Here is a 12,808-nt window from a genome sequence, read left to right as displayed (position 1 = left end):
ATATCGTCATTTGCTGAGGTAGAGCTGCACGCATTCTGTGATGCGAGCGACAAGGCTTATGCTTGTGTTATCTACATGGTTCACCGCCGAGAAGATCAGTCACACATTGCTTTAGTGTACGCAAAATCAAGAGTGGCGTCGCTGAAACCGCAAACTGTACCACGGTTGGAACTGCAAGGATGCGTTTTAGCAAGCCAAATGATGCTTGTGCTGCAATCAGAAATGATGATAAACCTTACTAAGATGTATTTCTGGACCGATTCAAAGATCTGCTTGAGCTGGTTGAAAACGAGTCAGAAGTTGACGGCATACGTAGGCGCTCGTGTGATGCAAATCAAGGAAAATGGTCATAGGCCAGATTTGTGGCACTGGATTCCGTCTCAACTAAATGTCGCTGATTTGGCTACAAAATGTTCAAAGCTGGGAAACATAGTAGAGTGGCTTTGTGGTCCAGATTTCCTACATCGTAATAGTGTTTATTGGTCTAATGATGAGATATTGGAAATGTCTTCTACAGAGATGATGAATTTTCATTCTGAACTTATCATTGATGATTTTTCTGATCCATGTTGTGCTGCATTCCAAGAAGAGTTGATTGATCTCCCCGATATTGCTAGATTTTCTGATTTCAATCGTTTGCTCAGATCGACCGCTTATTATCTGAAGATGAAAAAGCTTTTAGTGTTACCAAAAATCGAAAAGCCTAAGCGTCTGACAATAACTGTTCATGACATGACAGACGCCAGAGTCATTTGGTATAAAAAGGTACAGTCAGAAGTATTTGATGCAGAGTTACAAAGTTTGAGGAAGACGGGTTATGTAAAGAGCAGTAGCCGTTTGCGAACGTATTCACCATTTCTTCATAATGGACTAATTCGTCTGCGTGGTCGCATACAAAGTGACGGTAGACCGTTTGAAGTGAATAATCCTGTAATTCTTCCTGATAACCATCCATTTTCATTTCTGCTAATTCGTATGCATCATATTGCTAACGTACATCAAGGAGTAGAAACTGTCATAAATAATATTCAAGAACGCCATCGTATTCTGAAGATACGTTCGCAAGTAAAAAAATACTCAATGTCTTGTATGAAGTGTCGAGAGCTGAGAGCGAAGCCGACTACTCCACAAATGGGTCTGCTGCCACCGGAGCGGATCACGCCTTATGTATATCCATTTACTTGTACTGGCATCGATTATTTTGGACCACTGTTTGTGAAAGTTGGTCGTCGCATCGAAAAAAGATGGGTTGTACTGTTTACGTGCATGACATCAAGAGCCGTTCATTTGGAGGTAGTACCATCACTAGATACGAACAGTTGTATAATGGCAATACGTTGCTTCATGTCTATTCGTGGATTGCCGCAGTGTATCATGACTGACAACGGGACCAACTTCACCGGTGCTGACCAAGAACTAAAGAAACTAGTGAAGTCACTGGACCATCCAGAGCTAGAACAATCGTTGAGTGTCAGAGGTATAGAGTGGAAATTTATACCACCAGGGGCTCCACACTTCGGAGGATGTTGGGAGCGATTAGTGCGCTCTGTAAAAAATGCTTTACACGTAATGTTGAAGGAACAGCACCCTACAGATATGGTGCTCCGGACAGCTTTATGCGAAGTAATGAATACAGTCAACAACCGACCACTAATACATGTTACAGATGATCCCTTGGATCCTGAACCGTTAACCCCAAACATGTTACTACTGGGACGTAACAACACGATACAATTCGATCACGACTTCGATGAACGAGATCTGAGCTGTCGGGCAGCCTACAAACATTCTCAAATATATGCGGATCGATTTTGGCGAAGATGGGTAACAGCTTATCGTCCGGAGCTGATTCGGAGTCGCAAGTGGCCCGATAACAGGAGTTATCATGAATATAAAGTTGGCGACATCGTGCTAATAGTTGACGAAAATTTACATCGTGGTAGCTGGCCAAAAGGAATTATCGAAAAGGTGTATCAAGGTCCAGATGGGAAAGTTAGAACAGTGTTGGTCAGAACAACAAAGTCAATCTACAAACGACCTGTGTGTAAGATAGTTCTACTGCGGCCCATCAACTCGTTTCCTGGCCCGGAGAATGTTGGCAACACTGCAAGCAGTACGAGTTTTACGCAAGCATTTCTGGTAACCGATGCTGTTTCGTTGTTATGCGAACATGTTCCCGTGGAAACAAATAAACAGAACACAGGAGGCAAGGAGAAATAAGTGAAAAAAAAAAATTATGTAGTTCTTAGTCATTATTTCATGAAACAAGACGTTTGTGCTAGTAACCGAAATAAAATTAGAAACTGAGTTTGCGAGGGACGAAAACTGTTTGAATTTGTCGTTACATTTTGGTCCTTCTCTCTACCAGGTGAGGAACGAGCGCCGGGTCGGAATCGACCGGGAAAACTGTTTGAATTTGTCGTTACATTTTGGTCCTTCTCTCTACCAGGTGAGGAACGAGCGCTGGGTCGGAATCGACCGGGAAAACTGTTTGAATTTGTCGTTACATTTTGGTCCTTCTCTCTACCAGGTGAGGAACGAGCGCTGGGTCGGAATCGACCGGGAAAACTGTTTGAATTTGTCGTTACATTTTGGTCCTTCTCTCTACCAGGTGAGGAACGAGCGCTGGGTCGGAATCGACCGGGAAAACTGTTTGAATTTGTCGTTACATTTTGGTCCTTCTCTCTACCAGGTGAGGAACGAGCGCTGGGTCGGAATCGACCGGGAAAACTGTTTGAATTTGTCGTTACATTTTGGTCCTTCTCTCTACCAGGTGAGGAACGAGCGCTGGGTCGGAATCGACCGGGAAAACTGTTTGAATTTGTCGTTACAAATCTTATACCTCTTGAAAAATCACCCTTTATTTAGGCAGCAATGTAAGTTTTACTCATACTGAGTATCAATAGATGGAATACTGAAATAATAGCTAACGTCTTTTGGCATTACAGAAGCCTTACTCTTCACTATAAGGGGCTGGATGTCAATTAAAAATTAAATTTTTCTGTCATAACTTTGAACGCATATAACTTCTTCATTTGTTGATGTGTTTATATGTTTATAATCACCAATTCATTCAAAAACACTTAACCCATGCTTTCACGAGCCAATCAAAACGCGCTCTCAGAGCAACCAGCAAACTGCGTGGATGTAAAAGCTAAAGGTTGAAAGTTTTTAAATCATTCTTTCCGGAGCGGTTCACGCAGCACGGCGGGCAGTGCGAAACATTTTACGCACTTCAACTTTATTCTAGAGATGGGAAATATCGACTAAAATCGGTTATCGACAATATCGATATTTCTCAGTCCGATATTAATTAATTAAAAATAGCTAATGGTTAGGGCAAAACTTCGAACTATTGACGTAGGACTACACAATTTTTGTTTAAAATCATTTGTAATTTCTATTTTAAACATTAAAGTAGCAGCTATTTTCTTTGTGTTCCTCATATCCTTATTTGTATCACGGCGAAATATACTTTCGATAAATTATAGCATTTCTTGATAAGAGCCGTTAGTTTGTTTATTGTGGTGGCGAAAGGAGCTGGGTCTGCATAATTCATATCGCAGCGAAATATTTTTTGTACGAGCGCTTGTACGGACAAGTCGATTTGACTTGGATGCATAATGTCACCTTTGGTCAAAATTATCCTGCACTCGATGATTGAGGTCGTCTGCAGGATTCCGACAAAAATGATTACCTCTCATACTAGACGAACGTCGCATAAAAATCCGCAGAAGGTCCATTTGCTGATGAGCTTTTCCACGGCTCTAACGAACCGCACAGAGTATGAGTTGGTCCAATATTCATTTTGATTCAGTTTAAATAGTCGCGTCCCTGATTGTTCGTTAATTATTGAACTTTCGACCACCAATTATTTCAAATACATATAGAGTTTTATCTACTCGAATCGATGCAACCTGACCACTGTTTGCTCGGTTTTACTTTCCGTATTTTGAATTCGCACTCTTACTTAGAAAACAAAGACGTAGTCCTACGTCAAAATGTGCGATACCAATACAGTGAATAGTAGTACAAATATTTTGCAATTTACACTTTTCTTTATTCAAGAGAGTAGTTAATAGCGAGCGTTAATACTTTTATGTGTCCAATTACGATTGAAGGATTCGGCGAAGTGTCATTAGGTGAAATGACCTATTCGACGAAATGGCTTTCGGAGAAACTGCTTTCGCCAAAATGGCTTTCGATGAAATGATCATGTACACCTAGACTTCGCTACTGTCTGTCAGCAATAGGTCAGCAGTTTTAGGTAAAAAAGGGCTAAACACCGAATAATAAATGATTAAATTGTGAACCATTTCTATTAAATTTTTTCCAGTCCCAGAAAGTCGATTTAAAAAAAATTTACGTTGGCACTAAATCTTGACGTTTCAAGAAATTTTAAGACTTTTGGCATCGAAATGTTGTTTTCGATTTCGGACATCTCAATTTTTTTTAAATTTGAGATTTACTAAAGTCGATTTTTTCAAAAAAAAAAAAATTTTAGTTCACACTAAATCTCGACTTTTCAAGAAATTCTAAGACGTCCGCATTGAGTTTTTACCTTCTATTTCGGTAATCTCAAATTTTTTATGTTCCAGAAAGTCGAATTTAGAGAAAAATATTTTTGAAGTTAACACTAAATCTCGACTAAATCAACAATTTCATTTTAGATTTCGGAAATCTCAAATTTTTAAGTATCACAAAAGTCTATTTTTTCAAAAAAAACTCGTTTCATGAAATTCAAATTTTTACCTTCTATTTCAATAATCTCAAAATTTTTAAGTTCCAGAATGTCGAATTTAAAAAATATATGTTTGAAGTTAACACTAAATCTCGGCTAAATCAACAATTTTATTTTAGATTTCGGAACTCTCAAATTTTTAAGCAACTCTTCACACGATTCAATCAGTGCCAGCAAAGAGAGACGGATATCGTCGCAGCAACAAAAAACCGACATGGTTCATTTAACATAGAATAGACACCAGTGCGAGAGCGAATTTCTCTCGATGACCTGTCTGAGAATCAAAGGTTAGCTCGCTGCTGTGGGGATTCTCTCTGAAGCAACAAGCGGTCGCTTATTCCCGTTTTGCGATCCGATTCTGTATGGGCAGTGAGTAATTGCGATAGAATCATTTTACTGTTGCCGCTTATTCTATGTTCACTTGTATAAGTTGTGTGTATGAAAATGTATGTGAAGTATGAAGTGGAGCGAAGAAATGTAGAAAAATTCTCTCGCGACTCATGCATTGAGAGACTCGAGTTCTTGTAGCATCTTCTACTGGATTGAAAATGTTGTATACAGTATTGATAAATATCGAGCAGTCACAGCTTTTTGATCATAGAACTTGATCAATGACTTAATAGTAGCTTCCAAACGGGTCTTAGTTTGTTAGAATCGGTTTAGCCTTCTCTGAGGGATTTGAGCGGAAAAATATCTTCAAAAAGTTCACACACACAGACATTTTCCGATCTCGTCGACCTGAGTCGAATGATTTATAACACCATGGGTCCCCGAGGCTCCATTCCAAAGTCGACTTTTCCAGCAATTCCTCTCTATAGAGAAAGGTAAAACATATTCACCAAAAAACAAAAATCGTAAATAGCCTTGGTAGAACTAGATAACTTAACGTAAAAATGTACCGCCACGATTCGTTCCTTTTTTCTTTGTGCGAACTGTACGCTTTGTTTGAATTTTGCGGTAAATACTCCCATCTATTATCACGTGACCCACGTCAGTAGCAGGAAAAAATCTAAACCGAAAGAATCGGTGAGATAGCTGCGTACTACTCGTACTGCTACGTACCCTCTCTTACCGGTATTCTTCGGTCGGTACTTGACACTGCACGGTCGTCCGGAATGACAAAACCCTTTACAGTGGCTCTCGTGGCCGAGTGACTCGATAAGAATAAAAACATAGCAACACCGGTGGAAAACAGAAAACGGGAAAATGTTTGAGCACAGTGCGAAAAAATCAAGTAATTTTGCGTCTCTTTTCCCCATCTGCGGGAAAAATTCGCGATGATTTCACCGAAACATAACGTTAAATTTAACATAAAGTTGACTTAACATTTAGTAATAGTTTCTACTTTTCTATGAGTGCAGTTACATGTATGTACAGAGTTGATGGTTCTTGTCGAACCAAATAGAAAACAAAAATGGCATAGGAGTGGAGTTGCGTCCCGTTGTGTAACTAAGTCGAAACGACTTTGCCATATAAGTAATAACCTAAACAATGTTCCGTTTCGAGTTCCGTAATGCAGCCCCAGGATTTATTATTTTATTATCTACTTCATTCTGTATTCGGTGATACGAACGTGGTGAAATGTGTCACATAGAAAAGCATACAACTGCAACAGTGCGATTAGTTAGAATAATTTTGAATGCACAAAAAAAAAACATAATCCACCTTGATTAACAAGCATGTGATGACGGTTAGCTCTTTCAGACAAATGGCCATGTATCGTGACAGTACTTTAGCACAGAATGACAGTGCCATAACATCCCGGAGCGAATAACATTTCAATTTTGCTTTACACGGTGCAAAAGTTTCGCAATAATTTACCGTTGATGTTTTCCATCACCACCACCACCATCACCACCGATCCATCAGCAATGGGGCAAACGACGAAAAAAAAGGACCTCGCTGACATGTGATGTGATCTTTCGCTCTCACGACCTGGACCATCCAACTTGTTGACGGAAGGGTGTCATTTCGAAGCGTAGAAGAATAATCCGGGTTATGATGAAGCTCGTAAAAACAGTGCTTGCCGCTGACAGTTTTAATAAATATTAATTTTCATCACTGCGTTTGCTGGTTGCGCGTTTCTTTTGCGGCCAGCCAGTAACTCACGTGACGAAGGCAGCACCCTCCGGTGTCCTACTCCTCGTCAATTCGTCGTTTCGTCGGGTTCGGAAAACATACTGGCCGTTCCGATGTGCAGTCGTCACTGTCGGGATGTGACACATCCAAACAAATGATGATGGGCACTGTTGGGTCTGTTCAGAGCCGACAGTTCCGGGCGAAAGTTGGATGATGATACGTCGTCAAATATCAAAATCTGTGCTGTTTATTTACAAAGTGCTCCATCGGTGTTGGATATAATGGAGGTGCATGGTTTTTTTTGTCCACAACTTTGCTCATATAGGTTTGATATGTTTGCTTAACACTGGGAATATTAGCTCATAACACAATGATTAAATAGTAAGGATTAAAATCAATTTTCCAACCTTTCTTGCACCGTTCGCTCGAGTCTGAGTCTCAACAGTTTAACACATCTTCACACTTAGAAAAAATCGTGCAATTTTACGTCTTCACAGACGCACATAACGGGAGCATCGCCGTTCACGTAAATTTACGTGGTAGAACATTCAATATTGTGTCTTTAATTCCATGACACGAAATTGAATAGTTGGATAACAATGTACGTCTATTAATCGGTTGAGCCATAGAAGCACACATCTACTTGGCTGATAAAAGGTTCATTTAACGAGCGGGTAGGGTCTAACACTTAAAAAAAAACATTTATCATTTTCTTTATATTTTCTTATAGTGAAACATTTCAAGAATTTTCTGTGAAATTTTCAAGCCTATTGGAATGAACTCTGGAAGTTATGAACCTATGGCTATCTCACTCTACAAAGAAGCAAGAGCTCGGCGCACATGCCCAAGATTTCTACTTCGATTGACTTCAACACTTGACAAAACATTCTTAAAATGTTTCGTTATAATAAATTATAAAATAAAAAATAGGATCTTTTGAAAATGTTAGACCCTACGGGGTCCCTGGAGTAATTAATTGTTTCCATTGTTTTTATAGACAAAAACCTTTAAACGCGTTTTCCTCGAAAGCAGGTTTTGGAAGTCCGTGTCCATCGTCATTCAAAAACTACTGCACCAATTATTTTCAAATTTTGCGCACACTCTCTACATACAAAAAAACCAGACCCCAACGTTTTCCTTTTCTTTGTTTGTTACTTTGAGAAGGTTTAACAACTACAAATTGGCGGATTTTTTTGTGAAAAATCGTAGTTTTCACTTTGAATATTCACCAAAAATTTAAGAAATTAAAAAAAATAAAACAGAAACGTTGGGGTCTAGAAAAACTTCTACTCTAACTATGCTGCGTTCATTTGTTCACTTCTGATTAGTCTACGCTGGGATACAGTGGACACAGCAAATCATGATTTTTTAGAAGCGTCCTCAAAAATATCTCTTTACCGATTTATTTCTCAATAAAGCTGCTTTTGACAAAATAGATCATACAATACTTCTTTGCAAAGTATCTCGCCTTGGATTATCATCGCAACTCGTATCTTGGTTGGACTCATGTCTTTCCGATAGGAAATTACGCGTGGAAATAGACCACAGCACATCACCCGAGTTTTCGAATAAATCAGGTGTCCCACAAGATAGTAACTTAGGACCCCTGTTGTTCGTATTATTCTTCAACGATGTGGCGTTGCTTTTGGGAGCTGGATGTAAATTAGTCTACGCAGATGATTTAAAACTGTATCTCACTGTTCGTAGTGTAGATGATTGCCAGCGACTACAATGCCTGCTTACATTGTTCACCGATTGGTGCAGGAAAAACAAACTCATGATAAATGTAGCCAAGTGCCAAGTCATCACATTTCATAGGATTTCATCTCCAGTCATATTTGACTATAACATTGATGGTACAATTATCTCTAGAGTGGATCAAGTGTGTGATCTTGGTGTACAATTGGATGCTAAACTGACGTTCGATGTTCATCGTTCACAAATCGTTTCGAAAGCAACACGTCAATTGGGTTTCATCGCTAAGATTGCAAAGGACTTTAAAGACCCGCATTGCCTTAAGGCTTTGTATTGCTCACTCGTTCGCCCAATTCTCGAAAACGCGTCGGTAATCTGGACTTCGTATCAAGTATCGTGGAGCCTTAGAATCGAACGAGAGCAGAAACGATTTGTTCGTATGGCATTACGAAATTTACCGTGGAGAGATCAATAAACTTGCCACCATATTCAGACAGATACCGATTGTTGGGAATCGACTCGTTACAGCGACGTAGAAAAACTCAACAGGCGTTAATAATTGCTAAGTTGATCAACGGAGAGATTGATGCTCCTGAACTGGGCTGACATTATGCATCTCGAATCGAGTTGCTCGAAACGATTATTTTTGAAGTCGATTCGACTGAACTGAGGCATTACGTATCGCTTTCGACCTCGTGATCGAGATCCTAACAATGTGGTACTAGATTTCGACTGACGCTGCTCGAACTTTCATAACCAGAGATGCCATTTATACAGATTTATCTGTATTATACAGATTTTTACATGCGCATACAGATTTAATACAGAGTACAGATTTCTTACAGATTTCTTGAATTTAATACAGAGTACAGATTTATACAGATTTCACCAAAAGTATTAAGGAAAAAATTAAATTATCTATTAGTATTTGAGCTATCTATTAGTATTTGATTGCAATGACGAGATAAACGTTTAGGAATCAACGTACAAATCACTTTTTAAAATATATATTTTTTGTGCAGATATTTAATGAAGAACACTGAAATCCATTTATATTAAAATTTGTAACTAAATTGAACTTAAAAGTTAGACAAGTCTTGGCATCATGAAACATTATTGCCAGACTGACATTTGTGTTACCTGTTTTGATGTTGCATATTGGATTTTGGAAATCCATCTCAACTTATGAAGTGAACATTTTCAAATTAGACAAGTATATGGTAAACAAACCCATATACATTGCAATCATGAAAAAAAATTAAACTGAATTATTGTTCGAGTATTTTCGATTACATTTGTTCAGTTCAAGTACTGAAAAGAAGCAAACTGTTTGTAATACTGCGGTTTTAAGTTGCCGCACGAAATTAACATGAACACATTTCTGAAATTTAAATCAAGAAGCAGATTCGTTTCCACTCCATTTGAAAACGTAAAGAATTTTTTCAAGCGTGTTCTTGTACACAATTTATCGATGAACTTTTGAAATTATAATAAAAAAAATCTGTATTTTTCATGTATTGTTTCAAGTCTAATACAATTTACGTCATCCATATGTGTAGTATTAATCAAAGGCTTTTAGGTTTTGCAGTTTTCTTTGTAATATTTTATCATATTTATTAGGAGATATTGCTTTAACTAATATACCAGGAGCAACCCATTTTTTGTAGTATTCATAATCTATTTAGGTACTATTGAAGAGTCAAATACACGCTAATAGCACGAGATGGTGATGCTTTTGGCATATTCTAAATACTTTCAAGGTGTTTGGACAAATTTTTCAATTTACTTGAGTTAGATATATGGGTGAAAACATTATTTGCTTCTTGTTATCGAGCGAATAAGCTTTTTTCTACAATCCGTTTGAGCGACGTTTTCTGTCCACAGGATTCAGAAATTTTATTACAAACTACAGTTACTGGGCATAGGTTAGTTTCGACTTACTTTTGTTATTTTAAGTAAACACCACGCAGCTTTCAATTAATATGCTTTCTAAACAGTTCGACTTGTACATAATATGCCAAACACACAAAATATATATAACGATATACAAAACAATGCATTAAAATAAAGATTATCAATACTAATATGTTTATGAAAATCTAAGATGTTATCGATAACTACCTAAATAAAAAAGAAACGTATTCGAAAACTCATAGTCGATAGTAATAAGGCTTTCGACCATTTCTTATCGAGTTCAGTCGTTCACGAGCTCGATTGTTTTGGTTCCATAATGCCAAAACTTCTCGATAATCTAATACTTCTTCGAGTGAAGTCGAACGAAGCTCGATGATCGACTTCGAATCGAGAACCATAATACGAAACGTGGTCGATTCGATAAAATTTCAGTCGAATCGAGATACATAATGCCACCCCTGCTTTATGACCTTAATTTTCGAATACCGAATAGATCACTGCGTAACACAAACCTGCTTCAGAACAGATTCCATAGGACTGTATTCGGATACAACGAGCCAATTATTGCATGCATAAGAACATTCACTACAGTAGAAGAGTTGTTTGAGGTTGGAGAGCCTTCCCGACGCTTCGTTGAAAAAATCAAGCGTTCTGAAATAATCTGACTATGGATAATTTAATTTGTTATAAGTTGTTTGTAATAGCTTTTAAGTAGTTGTGTAGTTATCATGTAATTTTTGTGATTGTTTTAAAAGATAGTGGTTTTTATGCCTATCTGAGAATGATATACATTTGCCAACTCAGATGGACTTTTTCCCACTCTGTTAGTCCATTTAGACATCAGTCCGATGGATTTTGTTTAATAAATAAATAAAAAAATAAATAAATATTAAACCGATTTTCACAAATCATGATTCAAATTAAAGCTCTCAGTGTCTTACTATTGCTATGCGTGCTATGCAGCTGATTAACATTACCCTATTTAGCTGGAATATCATACACAAAAGTAACAGGAGTGCAAGATTTTGCGCGAACGAGTTTTTGTGAGGGCAGCTAAAGCTCTTCACCTGCGCATGGTGGTCTACTGAGAATGAGAACAAGTTTGTCTCACCGCGAAAAAAAACAGTTCGTATGCATAAGGTTTGCTGCTACTCTATTATATACAGTTCTTACAATTTACAAAAGAAATCGCAATTTTAGTTTTGGTACTCAATTTTTTAATTCACGGTGTTCGGTTTTATGATTCACAATCAGAAATATTGATTCACATTTTCGTGCCCAAAATGGGCTTATTTCCATCTCTGGTGTGAGGTGTAAATTGCAACTCATAACGATCACTGCTTAATTTTCCTTGTTTTCTTAGCCATTATAAGGTTTTCTCCAACAGAGATGACAGTTTCGTATACATAAGCTGATGGTTTTCATAGTAGTTCCGCTCTTCAATGTGTGTGTGTGTGTGTGTGTGTGTGTGTGTGTGTGTGTGTGTGTGTGTGTGTGTGTGTGTGTGTGTGTGTGTGTGTGTGTGTGTGTGTGTGTGTGTGTGTGTGTGTGTGTGTGTGTGTGTGTGTGTGTGTGTGTGTGTGTGTGTGTGTGTGTGTGTGTGTGTGTGTGTGTGTGTGTGTATGTGTGTGTGTATGCTGTGTGTGTGTGTGTGTGTGTGTGTGTGTGTGTGTGTGTGTGTGTGTGTGTGTATGTGTGTGTGTATGCTGTGTGTGTGTGTGTGTGTGTGTGTGTGTGTGTGTGTGTGTGTGTGTGTGTGTGTGTGTGTGTGTTGTGTGTGTGCGTGCGTGTGTGTGGGTGTGTGTGTGTGGGTCTGTGAATATCATGCCGACTTGCACTCCGTACAGTTTGTTAATGGCTCAAAAAAGGTTTCTGTGAAAATCACCAACTGAACCGTTTGTGGATTTGTTTTGTGCGCCGTTCACCTCTCACGAGGGAAATTTTCATCTGAATTCTGTTGTTTCTTCTCAGCCTGGGAAATCTCAGCATGATCTCGATCATTGAGTGCTGGATTATCATGATCAGCACTAGTGATGGGCGAGCGTTCACGACCCGTTCAGTAGAACCTCGGCTCTCAAAAAGAGCCATGTCACTCAGCATTAAAATATTGGCCTTCTAACGACAGTTCGACATGTAGATTGCGTTGTTGTTCAAACGATGATGTTTTCTAATGAAGCTGTCGAAATACATAGGAACATTTATTCTTATTTATTTGTTGTTGAAATTTGAATAATCGAATAATATTTTTTTAGGAGAGAAAACATCAGAATTTCAACTAATTCATTTCAATATCCCGCTTGAAAATAAATCTATTTTTTCTACATTCGGAATGTTTGATTTTATAAGACATGTAGACCATTGTCAAGATCCGAAACCTGT

At 38.2% G+C, this 12,808-nt stretch overlaps 1 protein-coding gene across 1 annotated transcript in view; it reads left to right on the top strand.

Annotated features, from left to right (window-relative positions):
* LOC131435046 (low-density lipoprotein receptor-related protein 1) overlaps positions 1-12,808 on the top strand; it is a 515,798-nt gene that overhangs the window by 45,572 nt on the left and 457,418 nt on the right. The window lies entirely within an intron of this gene.

This window comes from Malaya genurostris, chromosome 3 (genome assembly GCF_030247185.1).
Source record: "Malaya genurostris strain Urasoe2022 chromosome 3, Malgen_1.1, whole genome shotgun sequence".
Classification (NCBI taxonomy): Eukaryota; Metazoa; Arthropoda; class Insecta; order Diptera; family Culicidae; genus Malaya; species Malaya genurostris.
This window is presented reverse-complemented; position numbering and strand designations above follow the sequence as displayed.